We start from the raw sequence: 18,560 nt of genomic DNA on the forward strand, positions 1-18,560 counted from the left end.
ACTGCAAACTCAAAAATTCAAAATCTTCTATAGTGTACTTACTGTCTTCAACTCTAATACCATGCAGATTTTCTTGTAGATTCATAACTCATGTAATGTACTAAAACACAAGACACTAATCTACTCTACTCTTTAAACAACAGAAACCAATAGATCAATGAAAACAATAATCGATGAGAGGAAGATAATTAAAGACACATAACACATTTTTTCTCTAGGGAAAGCCACTGCTCAAAACCCAACTATCTATTGCATTAATCATAAATCTAAGTGATAATACAAAGCTTGTTCTCATTAAAACAATTCCTGCAATTGCATCGGGGTGAAAGGAACTTTATCGCATCGCATCGGAGCGAAAGGGGCTTTTGTTATGCTAACTTGTTATTGCCGATATCCGATAGCCTATTGCGTGTTGTCGCATCGGAGAAAACCAATGGGTCTTTAAGTTATGCCTCCTTTATCATTGTGACATGCGATCTGGCGATCACTTTATCCCAATGATAAAAGATTAATCATTTATATATTATAAGACCAAATAATTGGTTTATCAAAAAGGTTTTGTAATGTTTTCATTCTGTTTTCGGACCTTTTTGAATACTTCTAAGGTGATACCAATTAAAATAAAAAGGGACCCATTTCATATTATAGTTTTGAGAATAACTATGATATGCATTGGGGGGTTGTTGTAGAGCACAACAGGGTCTAAGTGGAATAGGCAGGTGGCCACCAATATCCACTTGCATCATAAAAAATGAAGCTTGAAACAAAAAAATGTGTTATGAATATGAATTATAAAAGAGCTAACTAGATTCAACCATAGCTCCTATGTGTGGTTGTTCTATTGTGGCAGCTAGGGTTCGGCCCTAGTCGACTGCCTCACCTCCTCCCATTTTGCTAAATGCAACTAATTGAGGTTCCATTATTTGATGCATCTATGAATCCTACCTTTTCATTTATCGCAGTTCCGGGTTTTGACTCTCTAATGTTTTCGACTGTAAGTCAATCGTCCTCCTCTATTTCACCTTTTGTGGTTGGTTCTAAGTCTTCTAACAAGCAGGTGATTTCCTTTAAAGTCAGCCTACATTTTCCCTCTTCCTCCAATTCTTTTGCTAAAATGTGTGCTACATCCTCTTTTAATTTGCCCCCTTCTTCTTTAGCGATGGAGAAAATGACATTTGGTTCTGGTCATATCACAATGGGTGTAAACTCAGTGATTCCCCCTTCCTTCCATGACATCATGAAATATGATCTTGGTTCCTCCTTCTCTAGGTCATTAGTTCATGAAGCCCCATCGGTTTAGGTTCCGATGGTGGTAGAAGCTCTGAGTGAGGCGAATTTCTTCATGGAGGCTAGTTTGATTTGCAGATTTAATGACCTGTGGTCGGGCTAGTTGATCTTCACTCTTGGATTTTTTATTATTGGAAACCCTTAATTTCTTATTATTTTAATATCTATCCTTTGGCTAGAGGCTTCTTTGTTGCAGTGTTTGATAAAGTTAAAGATCACGTGTTGAATTTTTATTTTGGTCCATGGTTTTGTGACAGTGCAAGGATTTCGTTGCAGCCCTTATATCCCTCATTTGACCCTCTTTCAACTTTAATCTCTACTTCTCCAGTTTGGGTAAGGTTGTCGAACCTCCCTTTGCATGTTTGAAATATTTCATCATTAATTTCAATTGGTAATGCCTTAGGCAGATTTTATAGTTGATGTGATGGTACTAACACTACTTGAAGCCCACATATGCACACATTTGTGTGGAGATGGATTTCAACAAAAGATTTCCAGTTGAAATTAAGCTAACTAGTCCAGACTATTTATGGGTGCAAAAGTTGGATTATGGAAATATTTCTTTCAGATGTAGAATATGTTATTAAACTTGGCTTTCTCTTAGAAACTATTCCAAAATTGGGAAGAATAAAGCTTGGAAAATTAGTCGTAAACCAAGATGGTTGGATGGTGCCAAATCGTACCATTATATGATTTTTAAGGAGGCTTTTGAAGCCCTAATTTGGGAAAATGAACAAAGTTTAGTAAAATTTGATGCTTAGAATCTATACAAGGATATTTTAAAGTAGAATTTATCAAATTAATACACGGATACATACCTGGCTTCGATGTTTGAAGTTGATCCTAAGCTGTTGTCGCTCCAAATTTTCTCTCTTTATCACAACAAACAAAAATTCCCTGCAAAACTGGGCACAACCTCGGTACCCATCTCCATAATACTTCATAATTTCAAAACTTTAGCCCCCATGCCCAAAAGCATCAAGAACAATCAAGGCTTAGTGATCCTCACTTTGTCTATAACTCTCTATTGGAAAAATTCATCTTTCCTGCACTTCCACTCCAAAGGCCAAATATCCCCTCTAAGTCACATCCCATTCTCCTTATATTTCTCCGAACCACCACTTTTCTTCCCTTTCCTGTCTCAGTGTCTCTGTCCCTGTTATGTGGAAGTTTGCATGCCCTTGAACCTTATTTGATTTTTATGATATTTGATTGAGTAAGTTCACCTTATAAAAGGTATGCTAGATATGATTACTCTAATTAGTTTAGTTAGGGTTAACATTATGTTATGCAACCATCTCACAAAATGGAAGAAAAATAGATCATTGATTTCAAAATCAACCTCTTCGAGGGGGAAACCTCCTTTACATTACACAAATGAACAATTCTTAGATGATACAAATGACAATACCTCCTTTCTATATATAGGATTCTAAGGGGTCACAATATAATCAGAGCTGACATAACAATAATAATGTAAGGGCACAACAATAATAATAATGAGCTTCTATGGGGCACAATAATAATAATATGGGGACAACATGGGCACAAAAATAACAATAAGGGGCTACAATGACAATAATAATAAAGTAATACACTAATATTAACATGCCCCTCTCCTTCAAAAAAGCGTTGTCCTCAACGCTTGAGCAGTTCTGGATGCTTTTGTATAAAATTCTCATCCTCCCATGTGGAATCTTCAGTGGGTAAGTTCTTCCACTTGATGATATACTCTGAAATTGATCGATTTTGTAGCTGACGAGTTCTTGTTTCAGTGACTTCTTCAGGTTCTAATATGATTTTTCCTTCCTCGTCAAGTTCTAGCAATATTGTTTTAACTAGGAGCTTGTCACCTATAACCTTCTTTAAGCATGAAACATGGAAAATTGGGTGCACTCGTGAAGATGCAGGAAGTTCCAATTTGTATGCCATAGTACCAATCTTTTGCAACACCTTGTACGGACCATAATACTTTGCTTAAATTTATTATCCTTCTTATCTTTCTTGATGGACATTTGTTTGTATGGTTGTAGTCATAGAAATACCTAGTCACCTAAATGAAAACTTCTTTCATTGTGATGTTGATTTGCCTGTTGTTTCATTCTATTTTGCACCAAAGGTAGGTTATCCTTTAAGAGTTGGAGGACTTTTTGTTGATGCTCGATGTGATCTTCCACTGCTTGAACCTTAGAATTTTCTCTTAAATGTGAGGTGATGGACGGTGGATGATATCCATAAAGTGCCATAAATGGGGTCATTTTTGCTACATTATGGAAGGAAGTGTTATACCACCATTCAGCCAGAGGCAACCATTTGACCCATTATATCTATTTATCAGATACAAAGCAACAAAGATATCCTTCCAAACATTTTTTCACTATCTCAGTTTTCCCATTAGATTGAGGATGATAAGATGAGCTATGAAGTAACTGAGTACCGAGACAAGGAAATAATTTTGTCCAGAAATTTCCAATGAAAATAGGATCTTTGTCATTTACAATTGTTGGAAATATTGAAGGGGGGGTGGGGGGTGAATCAGTATTCCTTTCACTTAGTATTATTATTAATCTTTCAGAGCATTAGTTAATATTTAATTATTATCAGTGTTTGTACAATGATAGCAGTAAACAAAAGAAACACAAATGCACATAGTTTTTAAGGTGGAAACCCCCTCTGGGACAAAAACCACTTGACCGCTTTTCTAATAATTCTTTAATTTTCAAATCCAATTGAAAAGAAATCTCCAACTTCCTAGAATCTAGAAAAGCATTCTTCTCTATCTCCCACTGGATGGACACTCCAACGCCCGAGATTCTTCAATAGTCAACTGAATGGATGCCGCAACACCCAATGAGCTACAACTCACCCTAGCACCACCCTACCACCCTGAAGTTTTCACAGGCTTGAACCTTTTGGTGACTTTATGCACCAGCCTAACACCACCCTACCACCTTATAGAAGAATAAAAGAACAATGGACTCCTATACCAAGGAAAATGGTCCACTTTACAATGATATAGAACTATGTAGAAGACAAAGACACACTAGACCATAACCCTAACTATGACACAACCACCTAATGATGAGCCTAGACCTCCCGACACTGCCTCTTCAACTCTTGGCAGATAGACACTTGTACACATTTTACAATGATGCTTTTACAATGACTTTGTACAATGATACTTGTACAATGACTGTATGCAGTGCTGCCGACTTGAAGACTTCATGTGGTGAAATTATTGTTGTTGTTCTGCACCTTGATTGCTTCTCTTGTCATGCTACCCTTTCTCACTCTTTATAACATTAGATTATGAATCGAGTCTTCTCCTGATGAATATATAATACCTACAAAAAGCCTTCAAGGAAATACCCATGACATGATAATAACAAAACTTACCTCATCCTGTAGAGCATATGTCAGCGATAAACAAAACAACAAATTAGAATACAAAGAAACTAATGAAATTAAGATATGAACATGCGTTTATAGAATATACTTACCTGGAGCTTACCTCTGTTGCATCATTTTGCTGCACCTTGCTCTTTGCTGCCCTAGAAACTCTGATCCTTTGCACCCCTTGACAACACTTGATCTAGTTTTGTTTTGTCTTGCCTTCTAGGAGCATGATATTGAATCTAATGTATCTCTTTGATTTCAGATCCCCAATATGTGATCTTTGATCCCATAGTCACCCTCTGCATCGTCTTCCCAATGCCATAGGTCTGACCAAATTTGGATTCTTCAAGACAAAGTTATGCTCAATCTCTCACAATGACCTAATTATGGACTAGTTCAGTAGAGCGAACTTGTACGGCGTGCTACGTGTCACTTTTTCCTCCTTCGGCTCTACAATTTCTACACAGAAAACTAAATGTCGTGCACTATCCTTCATTTTTTACAGAATTCCAATCCACTTCTCAGAGAGAAAGTTATGACGATTTTCCCAAGGTCAACTCTTTGAGATCAAATTCAGGAGCCTGCAAAAAAACCCTAACTTCCACAGAACCTATCTCCGAAAATATAGAGAACCAAGATCTACAATTCGGTCACCACGTTCATCAGGATTTTGACTCAAATGGGTTTTAATTTCAGCATCTAAGACTTTTCCGAAATAAAGTTATAGTGAAAATGCCATGATCGCTACTTTTGGAGGATATTGAAATTTCTTTTAATAGAGTTGAGAGGGGCTTCTATAGAGAATGTTGGAGGGATTTTAGGACCCTAAAAAATTATTAATTATTGACTATTCAATGACCAAAATCAATGATAAATTGCATGCCACAACCCCATGGGGTTTTAGCCCACTAATTGGGTTTACTAACTTTAATCTTGAATAACTTACAAACCGTGAGGAATTATGAGGAGAGCTATATACCCATAGAAAGATAAATTTGAGTAGAGTATTCCTATAATGCTTATGAGACGAGAAACCATGAATGATGATGCCCAATGTGCCATGGAAGTCCAGGGTCATCCTTGGTGCTGCTTGGGTTGGCATCAATGACAACCTCAAATCATGTTTAAATCAACAACAATAATCTTTGGGTTTCCATGTAGCTTTTGAATTGTTTCCATAAATGCAGTAGCAACTGTATTGGCTTTAAATGGATGAGATAATGCACAAAAGTGTGGATACTTGGTAAGTCTATCAACTACCACCATGATGACAATATTTCCTTCGGACTTGGTTAAAACTATGATAAAATCGATTGAAACCTCCTCCAAACGTTGACTTGGAATGGATAGATGTTGTAATAGACCCGGGGTCTTAATTGTCTCAACTTTATTTTTGTTGGCAAACCAAACATTTCGCCACAAACTTTTAGATATCAGATTTAAGGTCATCCCAAAAAAATTCCTTCTTAACCATATGGTAAGTTTTTAAAAATCTTGAATGCACTTCTAAGGGACAGGTGTGCAATTCGAAAAGAATATTTTGTTTGAGTTGGGAATTCTTACAGAGGTATAAGCGATCTTTGTACCATAACGAATCATTTTTCCAGCTAAATGTATCAGATGTACTAGGATCTTGTTGCAACTTTTGAATGAGTCCCCACACTTTTTCATCATTCTTCCATTCATCCCTTACTTCGTTTATCCAATCTGATTGGATAATAGAAATGTCACAAAGAAATGCGTCCACATCCTCATCCTTTCTTGAGAGTGCATCTACAACAACATTTTTCTTCCCTTTTTTGAGATGATTTCGAAGTCATAACCCAACATCTTTGTGATTCATTTTTGATGCTCTTCTGAAGATAATATTTGTTGTAAAAAGTATTTAAGACTATCATGATCCATTTTTACCTTGAAGTGTCTTCCAATTAGGTAAGGCTGTCATTTCTTAAGTGCATGTATTATTGCCAACATTTCCTTCTCATAAATAGATTTGTGTAGATACTTTCCTTTGATTGGACGACTTTCAAAAGCAATGGGTCTTTCTTCTTGCATTAAAACAACACCAATTCCATTTCCTGGGGCATCACATTCCACAATAAAGGTTTTTGTGAAGTCTGGCGTAGCTAAGACCAGTGCTTACCACATTTCCTCTTTAGGATGTTCAAAGGATTTTGTTGCTTCTGGAGTCCAAGAAAATGTGTCTTTCTTCAGTAATGTTGTTAGAGGTGCTCCTATTCTCCCATAATTCTTAAAAACTTGCAATAATACCCTGTCAACTTGAGAAATCCTCGCAGATGCTTTATCGATGTAGGGATTTTCCATTCCTTAATGGCTTTAATTTTGCTAGGGTCTACCTTATCACCTTCATGAGATACAATATGACCCAAATATTCCACCTCTTGTACTCCAAAGAAATATTTGGAGGTTTTTTATTATAATTGTTTCTCCTCCAATAGTTTGAGCACTCTATCAACATGTTGAACATGATCCTTCCAAGACTTGATGTAGATTAGTATATCATCAAAAAATAATACCACAAATTTTCTAAGGGTGGGTTTGAAAATGGAATTCATCAAACCTTGAAATGTAGAAGGTGCATTGGTAAGGCCAAAAGGCATGACCAAAAATTCATAATGACCCTCATGAGTTCTAAATGTTGTTTTCGGAATGTCTTCAATATTCATTCCGATTTGATGATATCCTGAATGAAGGTCCAACTTGGTGAAGTAAATTGCTCCATGCAATTCATCCAATAATTCATCAATGAAAGGAATGGGAAATTTATGTTTAATAGTGAGCTTGTTGAGCTCCCTATAATCCGGACACATGTGCCATTATCCATCCTTCTTGTGCACCAATACTACTAGAGCAGAGAAAGAACTTTGACTAGGTTGAATTATATCACCATCTAGCATTTATGCAACCATACGTTCAATTTCACTCTTTTGGGCATAGGGATATCTGTAAGGCCTGATGTTTGGAGGAACACTTCCTAGAATCAAATGAATAACATGATCATGATTACGAATAGGTGGGAGGCCTTTGGGAGTCTCAAATACCTTGGAATGATTGTCCAAGACTTTTTTGAGATCTGGAGAAATAGATGAATTTGATGTGGGAATGTCTAGCAAACATCATTGTGCAATTACGCCACATTGTTCTTTCTTTGGAAGCTTTGACATGCCATTAGAGTTGATTATCTTTCCCAGTTTCCCTGTGATACCCCTTAATTCAACTTCCTTTCCTTCTAAATTTTTTTTTAAGAAAATTTCTTGAAAATTAAAAGATTTTGTACCCAAAGATTGTAGCCATTGGGCTCCTAGTACAACATCAGCACCACCCATTGGAATGGAAATAATTGGACTATTCAACACATATTCTCTCATGGATAGCTTGGTATTATGCACTTTCTAGAGAAATTTATGGTTTCTCCATTTGCAACCATCACTTGACACTCTTGGGTTGGATATAGGAAGCAATTCAATTCCTCCACTATCTTACGATGAATAAAATTATGGGTGCTGCTTGAATCAATCAACACTATTACCTTTCTCTTCTTGATATGTCCTTCTATCTTGATAGTTTGAGGAGTGGTAATTCTGGCCAATACATTACAATATATGGTCGGATTCATTTCTTCTTTCTCTAAGGTTTGTTCCTGGTGTGTATCCTCTTCTTTTGATGTTTCTTGTTCCTTTTCCTCTTCCTCTTCACAATCTATGTAAAATAATTTCTTCTCAGCACACTTATGACTTTTAGTGTATTTACTACCACAACTGTAACAAAGCCCTTTTGCTCTTTTTTCTTCCAGTTGTTGTGGTATCAACCTTGTAGGTTGTGGAAGGCTAGGGGCAACAATACTTCCATATTTATAGTTGTGATTGGTAGGCTTCCTTGTTTCCATAATTTTTCTTTTAATTTTTCTTGCCAACCTGAATGCCTTCTCCAATGAATTAGGTTCCCAAAGGTGAACCTCATGTTGGATGTTATCCTTTAAATTCCCTATGAACACATCAATCCTATGCTCCTCTGGAATATATTTTACCCTTATATTCAATTTTTGGAAGTCCTCAATGTGCTCCACCATTGAACCATTTTGTTTGAGATTTATCAATTGGCTAAAAAAAGTGTTGTTTTTTTTATCCTTATAATGTGCTATCATTTCTTCTGTAAAACTTTCCCATGTGAAAATTTATTTATGAGAGAAAAGTCATCGATACCATACAAACTGATTGGGTTCCAAATATAAAGTTGCAATGCATACCTTTTGTGTGTTTTTCACATTATGGAGATCAAAATATTGTTCCATTTGTAGTATCCATGTTATGGGATCTTTGCCATCAAACTTCCTCATATTGATCTTTGGAACATGGTGGGTCTTCAATCCAACGTTAGATTCTATGAAATCATGACTAACATTTCTTTTTTTCTCATTATGAGTTTCCTCTACTACCTTTTCGCCATTAGGAATCATTTCTTGTAGTAACTTTGCCAAACCTCCTTTCAAACCTTTCATGTCTTTCTTCAAATATTCAATGTTTACTTCTAAACCATCCATATTAACTTCCATGCTATCCATCTTAGCTTCCACATCATTCATCTATGCTTCCACGCCTTTCTTTAAACCATTCATCTTAGCTTCTATTACTTTTTGTGAGAGTGAAATTTGTTGCACTTGGTCTTGTAATTTTGATATATCATGTTGCATTTCTTCCTCTTCTTCATGAGTCATGCTACATCTTTTAGGTTACTTACTAGGTGTTTCCATTTTCTTTCTTTGGGGCATCAAGTAATGATAACTATGCTTCACTATGCCCTTTTAAATCCTTCAAACTAATTTTTCAAACCAAACTTATGAAAAAAAATTAAAAAGACTACACACATTTTTTTGCTTTGTAGGAGCTTGATATTGAATCTATTGTATCTCTGTAATTTTGGATGTCAGAGGTCTGAAATTTCATCCCGAGGTAGCCCTCTAAGTCCTATTTCCAACCCCACAATTCTAATCAAGATTGGATTCTCCAAGAAAGAATTATTCAGAATCTCCCACGATGACCTAGTTATAGACTGGTTCAGTAGAGCGAAATTGTATGAAGTTCCACGTGTCATTGTTTCGACCTTCGGACCTGAAAATTATACACAAAAAATAAAAATTTGTCTTCTTTATGTACCTTTTTAGGAAATTTCAATCTGATGCTCAGATAGAAAGTTATGACAATTTTCCCCGGGTCACTTGTTTGGGATATAACTCGGGACCCTGCAAAACCCTAACTTCCTTGTATCATATCTCCGAAAATATAGCGATAAAATATCTTAAATTTGTACCCAAGGTTCATCAAGTTTTTGGGTCAAATGGGTTTTAATTTTAGCTTATAAAACTTCGTAGAAAAAATATTATAGTGAACATGCCACGAAGACCTGTTTGAAGCAGTGAAACCCTAGAATCCAAACCTCTAATACCAAATGTTATGCAACCAGCTCCCAAAATAGAAGAAAAGATAGATCAATGACTTCAAAATTAACCTCTTAGAGGGGGAAACCTCCTTTACATTACACAAATGAACAATTCTTGGATGATACAAATGACAAGACCTCCTTTCTATATATAGGAGTCTAAGGGGTCTCAATATAATCAGAGCCGACATAACAATACTAATGTAAAGGCACAACAATATGGGGAAAACATTGGCACAAAAATAACAATAAGGGGCTACAATGACAATAATAATAAGGGAATACACTAGTATTATAGGTACCTAACACATTATTTTATTAATTAAATTAATTTACTTTATTTATAATTTTAATTAAATTATATTATTATTTTATTTATTTTAATCAAATAAAATTTGTAAATTAAATTAAATTTTCTTTTAATTAAGAATTATCATATATATGTATGTAAGGAAGGTATACATATCAAATACCTAAATTGATATATTCATTATATTCCAGTGAGATAGGAATTTATTTCGATAATCAATTCATTACCTTAATTTAGACATTTTCCAGTATTGGCCAATTTGTATACTAGTGCAATACATGTGGTTCATGCATCTGTAGATATCATATGGATTCCCCATATGTATGCTAATATTCACATTTTGTTTGTAATTGTAGGTGGTCCATTATAAGGCTCTTCCCCCAACTCTTTTTAATGAGGGAAATCTACAAAAGGATTAGTTTTTTTTCAAAAATCATGTTAGATCCTTCTAAATACCAAAAAAATTTAGCAGTAAATCATGCCAAGACAATTAATAGTGTGGATGGTTTTGATAATTTAGTAAAGACTAGCTCTCCAAAATCTTCTTTGGAGAATGATTTCGAAAAAAATACTTCGAGGGTTGTTCTTCCAATAATGGATAAGGGTAATATTTGTGCTCTAAGATCATTTCCTCTGAGAATGGCTCTCTAGAAAACAGGATTGAAAAATCCCCCTCTTGGGCTCATCACGTATGTAACAATCCTAGTGAAAATTCCATGTAATAAAATTTAATAAAGGAAAACTAATAACCATGGTTGGTGGGACACTTATTCCAAGTTGAATGTTGGGAAAAACATCATAGTGGGTGTTCATTTGGTTTATTATGGCTAAGGAAATTAGCAAAGGCAATGACAAAGGCTTTAGAAAGGCAAAATGGAATTTTGGAACACTTATTTATGAAAATAATAGAAATTAGGAGAAAAGGGAGGTGAAATGTCATAAGTTGCATGTGAGGAGGAAAATGAAGGAAAATAATGGAAAATGAAGAAAATAGAGGCCTCATTGATAAAAAGGCTTTTGAGGATTAGTTAACAGAATTTTTTTAGTTTAGTTTTGGAGCTCTCTCTCTATTCCCTCTCTCTCTTATTCTTGGACACAAAGTTTTCTTAGAACACTCTTGGAGGGTGTGGCATACTTGGATTTTTGGAGCAAGAAGGCAAAGGAAGAGCATGAAATCGCAAGAGGACATTGAGATCAACAACTACAATGGGTTTCGCTTGTAGGTACCAAGTTGCATGTATGTCTTCCTCACTAGTTTTGGCATGCATAGCATATGCATGTGGTTTATTGGTCATTATCTGTCATTGGCATGGAAGATTGCCTAGATTGACAATGGATTTGTCTAGACTTGTCATTTCCTGGATAGCCATGGTGTTTTGGGTTTATTTCCTTGTTTTTCTGGTTGGTTCTCATGTTTCTTTTGGTTGGGTTGAGTTACTAATTCCTGGAAACCCTAGTTGGACACATGCCCTAAAAGCCCTGTAATAGCTTAGGTTGAGTTACTAGTCCTGGAAGCCTTAGTTGGACAAATGCTCTGGAAGCCCTTGGTGGGTTGAGTTACTAGTCCTGGAATCCTTGGTTGGACAAATGCTCTAGAAGCCCAGATAAGTTGTGGATTGAGTTACTAGTCTTGGAAGCCTTTGTTGGAACAAATGCTCTAGAGTCTTGGAAGGCTTGGATAGAGACCAATCTGATGATGGTTTTGTGATGTCCGATCATGAGGTGGAATCATTATTTGATGGGTTTAAGTGGTTGGTCTCTGGAAGCCCTGGATGGTTTTGGATTGATGTGTTCTATGAGATCCCACATTCATGCTTGGAACATGGCACAAGGGTGAATGGCTAAAGAGATATTTGGCTCAGCCATTCTATGGTCGGGTGGAATGTGGTAGTCCAATCCTAGGCTTTGATTTTGCATCATCAATATGAGGTTATTTATCCTTGTATTTCTATGAGTATTAGATTGGTTTATATTTGGATCATATGGTTGTGATTTCCTTGGTATCTTTGTTGCTATTATGTTGATTATGTATATGTTTTATGACAGTAGCTATGTATGGATCTCATCATGTTTTTATTTGTAAATGGATGGAAAATGTATCTATGAACTAATGGATGAAATTGAAACCAATGTGTTGAGGCATCAATGCTTCTTAGCGACTCTCAGCTGACTATGACACCCTTATGCTTAGATTTGTTATTTACACTTGTAGTTTACATATTTGTGATATGTTTGACGAAATGTTTGTCATGGCTAGTAGGGGTCCAGTCAAGGGCTTGTTCAAGTAATTGCATTGTGCCATCATTTCCTTCTTATCTTTCTATTCTGAAGGTTTGATTCAATTCTGGGCAGTGACCGAGGCTCTAGGCCTAAAAAATTGGCTTAAATCCTAGGTATTCTAGCACAACACTGAGCAAAATAGTCCCTGGACACCGGCATGCCTTGTCATGAGAGCGTCCATAGCCTCCTGGATGTTGTTAGGCCCATATCATGGGAGCGTCTAGGGGTCAAGTGGTCTAAAACCTCAATGGGATTTAGGGGCTCGTCACCAGAAAAGCTGGGATGGTTCTTAGGAGTTCTGTTGCTGATGTTGAAGGTTTCTTTGGTGTGATTCCCTTGGTTCCACTTCCTTAACTTGACTTAGGAGGTCGAATCATATCATAGTAACTTCTCGTCACATTTTTACCTCGATTGGCTGGTTCCTTGGGTAGATGTGGGAGCAGAGTGTTACAGAGTGGTATCAGAGCATGGTTCACCCCTCAGACTAGATGGGTTGTGCATTGGCCATGCATTCATGTTGGTTGCATGTGTTTCTCTTTTGTTGTAGGACCATGTGCTTGTTGCATTCGTATGGTAAGGGTCATGGTTGTAGTGATGTTTCCATGGAAAGTTGATGGTTTTGTGGTTGATTATTCATTGCTTATGCATGTTAATGTTCACATGTGCTCAAGTATACAGTAATGTAGTGGTTGTTGCCATGCATGAGGTTATGGTATGTGTAGTTTACATGGTCATGCATTAATGATTGGACTCTAGTTAGAATGATAGTTGTATGGTTATATGCTTACGTATTATATTTCTATATGTTGTCATGATTATGTTATACATGCATCACGTTGATTTGTTGATCTTGCAGACGAGATATCCTCCCCAAGCTATACTATGGTACGTTGGTTTATTGTGATTTGGTTTAGCTAACATGATATACCTTACAAGAATAATATCAAAGATGACTATCAAGATGGTAGACTACAGTTCCCAAGACTCTCCCTATGGATCAAATGAGCAGCATGGTGTTGGGAATTCTTTCGATTTGGCAGATACACTGAGAAGCTTAAAGGAAGAAATAAGGAGTTGTAAGGCAGACAATGACCGAATCATACAAGCACAGGAGAAACTAGCAGAGGTAAATGCAACGATACTTCAGAGTTTGTTAGAATTGCAGTGATAGGGACCACTTCAAATTAGCCATGAGTAGGAGGACAAAACTAATGGGGCATATGGTAGTAGGTCGCATGGTGGTCACAGGTTAGATAGAGATGACACGGTTAGAGATGGAAGATTGTTGGATACTCTGGATAGGAGAGGTGATAGACATAGGTACTATTCTAGTTCTGGTTCTGATAGGCATGATGATCAACATCGTTATCATCCTTATAGGAGGAGTGATAGGGAGTATTTTCCGAATGATTTTAAGAAAGAAAATCCACCTACATTTGATGGAGAGATGAAGAAATCATAGGATGTAGAGGCATGGTTTCTTGGCATGAGGAAGTTCTTCAGGTTGCATGATTACTCAGAAAACATGAAAGCTAGAATAACTACATTTAGTCTCAAAGGTAAAGCATATATTTGGTGGGAATATGTGACGAATGCCAGAGGTATACATGAGGAGAACTTGACTTGAAATGAGCTCGAGCGGTTATTTAAGAAGAAATACCTATCAGAGAGATACTTTGATGACAGGGAAAAAGAATTCTATGAGCTAAAGATGGGATCAATGACAGATGAGGAGTACACTAGAAAGTTCTTGGAGCTACTAAGGTATGTGCCTTACCTCAAGGAGGAGAAGGCCAAGATTCAGAGATTCACTAGTGGGTTAGCAATGGAACTCAAACACAGGATTGAGTTCGACGAGCCTAGATCATTAGAGGAGGCCGTCCAAAAGCTAAAACACTACTATGAGCAATTGAAGCGCGGATCTGAGACTAAGCCGGAATGGAAAAGTAATACAAATAAACTAAGGAAAATGGGACAAGAAATGAGCAAGGCCTCAGGATTCAGGTAATAAAGAAAATGTAGCGCCATCCAAGAAGTTTAATGCATCTGATCGATCTGAGGAGTAGAACAAGGATGAAAGCTAGAAGCCTATAAAGTGTTGAACTTGTGGCAAAGATCATCACAAATAAGATTTTCTGCAAAATCGGGGTGGTAAGCCTTAGATATATAGTGCACAGGAGGCAAGGAATATTGGGGATGTTGGTTAGAGCATTCCTTGTATCCATGTAGCACTGAATAACAGACAGACGACCATTAGGCATCTATCATTGAGATGGATGGTAAGCTTTGTGATCAAGTTGATTCTATTTTGATTGACCTTGGATCTAATTATAGTTATTTAGTACTTACCTGGTAGATAAGTGTGGTTTGAATAAGGAAGCACATTCAAAGTCTTGGTTAGTGCAGCTAGCTATAGGTACAAAGAAGCAAGTTCATCATTGGGTAAGAGCTTGTGCATTTGATTTGAATAGTATGCCTACCGCAACACATTTGACTGTATTACTGTTGGGATCATACAGTATGTTGTTCGGCATGGATTGGTTGTACCTTCATAGAACCAAGGTGGATTATTATGAAAAGGCTATTGAGTGCTTGGATGAAAATGGGGAACAAATAATTTTGAGAGGTAAGAAGAAAACAACATCAGTTAGTATGGTGACAACTATGCAGGGAAAGTGTAGTTGCAGGAAAGGGTGTGTGTTATTCATAGTGCATATTTCTAGTAGCAAAGTAAAGAGGTTGTGGATGCATATGTTTTGAGTAGGACCTAGTTCTCCAATAGTTCTAAGATGTATTTCCTAAGGATATTTCAGAGTTGCCACCTCACAGGGAGGTAGACTTTTCTATTGAGTTGGTGCCAGGGGCAACTCTGACATGAAAGGCGCCTGACAAGATGAGTATACTGAGTTGGTAGATTTGAAGCTACATTTGAAGGAAATATTGGATAAGGGATACATTAGGCCAAGTGTATCACCATGGGGCGCACCAGTACTGTTTGTGAAGAAGAAGGATGGCACTCTCAGATTATGCATTGAATACATGCAATTGAATGAAGTGATCATCAAAAACAGGTATCCATTGTCGAGGATTGATGACTTGCTCGATCAATTGAAGGGAGCAACAATGTTCTCAAAGATCGACTTGAGATCAGGATACCACTAGGTATGCATCAAAGAGGAGGACATTTACAAGACAGCTTTCTAGACCAGGTATGTGCATTATGATTTTTTTATAGTTCCATTTGGTTTGACTAATGCTCCAGCTACATTTATGTGCTTAAGGAATAGTTCGTTGCATCCGTATTTGGATAAGTTTTTTATTCTGTTCATTGATGACATATTGGTATATTCTAAAAATGAGGAAGAGCATGCCGAGCATTTAGCAGCAGTGTTGAGGTTGTTGAGAGAGCATCAGTTGTATGCTAAGCTCAACAAGTGTAGTTTCTTTCAGACTGAGGTACACTACTTGGGACATGTGGTTTCCAAGGATGGCATAACAGTGGATCCAAAAAAATCTATCATGGAGTGGGCAACTCTTAGAAATGTAGATGAGGTGAGATCCTTCATGGGGTTGGCAGGTTATTATAGGAGGTTCTTCAGGAACTTCTTGTATATTTATTATGCTATTACATCATTATAGAGAAAAGGTAATAAGTTTGAATGGATAGAGGAGTGTGAGGCTAGATTTGAGGATCTCAAGCAGTTGTTGACTCATGCACCAATGTTAAAGATTGCAAATTCAGACAAAGAGTTTGTAGTATGCACAGATGCTTTCAAGAGAGGACTTGGTGGATTCCTTATGTAGGATGGATAGGTGGTATGATATAAGTCACGAAAACTGAATGAGCATGAGAAGAACTACCCCACACATGATCTTGAGTTGGAAACGATCATACATGCATTGAAGATGTGGAGGCACTATCTTTTGGGAAGGAAGTTTGTGTTGATGAGTGATCACAGTGGTTTGCAGTATCTATTTGACCAACCAAACCTGAACGATAGGCAGGCTCGGTGGTTGGCCATGATTAATGAGTTAGATTTTGAGATCAGGTATATCAAAGGTAAATAGAACAGGGCGGCAGATGCTCTTAGTAGGCAGATACGGGTAAATCACTTAGAAGCTATGAGCTCCTATGGGACAGATTTACAAGATGGGATCCTGCAGGCAGGTCAGCAGGATGTCAGGTATATGGAGATTATGCACAAGTTGCAACATAGTATAGGTATAGGTACATGTGGTGGTACATGTACATGTGCATGTACATGTAGTAGTATAGGTACATGTACATTTACAAGTAGTAGTACAGGTACATGTACAAGTGGTGGTACTGTTAGCTCTCTTATGCGCTTGTGCGTTTGAAGAACCAAATTACTACCGTGGCCATGTGTTTTTGCAAGAAGGGAGCTCGTAGCAGTTTATTTCATCCCTCCCCCTTTATTTGCTTTATACCCTTATAACCCTTGTTTTCCTCCGTTTTGCCTCCAAAACCTTGTATAAACCCCTTTTTGGCCAAGCCCCTCAGCGCTAAGGTTTAACCCATATAACCACACCTTTGCAAAAAAGTGCTACCCGCGGCTTTCCCCTGTCACATCAGTTTTGCTAAACCTCGTTCATCTCCCCACCATCCGATCAACCCCCGCCACAATCCAACGACAGTCGCACCTCTTGCTAACAAAACTTTCCTGCACGTTAACTCGCGATATCGGTGGTTTTCGACACGTCCCATCCGCCACGTGTCGGGCACTAATTATGATCGCGTCCCCTCCGTATGTTTACCACCCTCCTCCATAAGCGGTGCAGGGAAACCACTTACCGTCGTCTCGCCTGTTCCCCCGCTCGTTATCATCCACGTACTTTCAACCTCCGATCACCGTTGGATCCGCCCACCTCGTGATCCAACGGCCCTCGTTTGCCCGCTCCCGCTATTTTCGAGAGCCACTACAAATCAATATCTATCGTCCATCTGCAAGATCTGACGACTCACAATCATTTTCGCCTCCATTTCCTCCCAACGCCTCCCGCCGATAGATCTCTGCTGCCCATTCACTTGATCCAACGGCTGTTGTTTACTCCCGGTCCTACTCATTTGCTCGCCATGCAGCCTTCACGTCCACAACCATTCTGTACACCCGAAGGATGAAATGATCAGTTGCCTTGTACCTGGCACAATCACTCTTCAACCACCACATTCGAGGAAGAACAGCCAAAAGATCAAGAAGGACATGCCTCGAGCAATTAAATGTACTTATCAGTAATGGAGCCCGTTTCATATTATACTCCACTTGTGCAGGAAGGACGGCTGAGCAACAGAGAATGTCAAACTAATTTATTGAAGCATCAGATTGTATCAGAGACCCATATCAGAGAGTTAAGGTGGTTGGTGGTCCATTATGACCCCTCCATGCATAGAGCAGCAGAACAATTTTGTAAACAAACTCCATATATATCCAAAAAACAGATGTAATGGGGTTGATGGATGTTATTTTGAAGTAAGGTTCAACTTCTTGAGACTGTAACTACTGTGATACCTGCAACGTCTGGTCTTCATTTTTAGCTAATACAAGCTTCTTTTGCTGTTAATTTCTCACTTTCCACTTCTTCTTTGTTCCAGGTATGCCTGTTATGCATTTTTCATGTGCTCTTGATGTTTAGCATTAGAGGGGCTGTCATCCTACCTCTGTGTCAAATTCTAGTATGTATCATTGAATGTGTATGCAGGTTTATGTTATTTTAATGCCAAAGAGCTGTCATCGTGTATGTGCATTAGGAAATAGATTTACAGACATTTTAACTGGTTTCAGCTGGCCATCACAGGGTCATGTGCATCTGT

The sequence above is a fragment of the Pinus tabuliformis genome, chromosome 5_2 (assembly GCF_031772625.1).
Source record: "Pinus tabuliformis cultivar Carrire ecotype Pingquan chromosome 5_2, CPIR1, whole genome shotgun sequence".
Lineage (NCBI taxonomy): Eukaryota > Viridiplantae > Streptophyta > Pinopsida > Pinales > Pinaceae > Pinus > Pinus tabuliformis.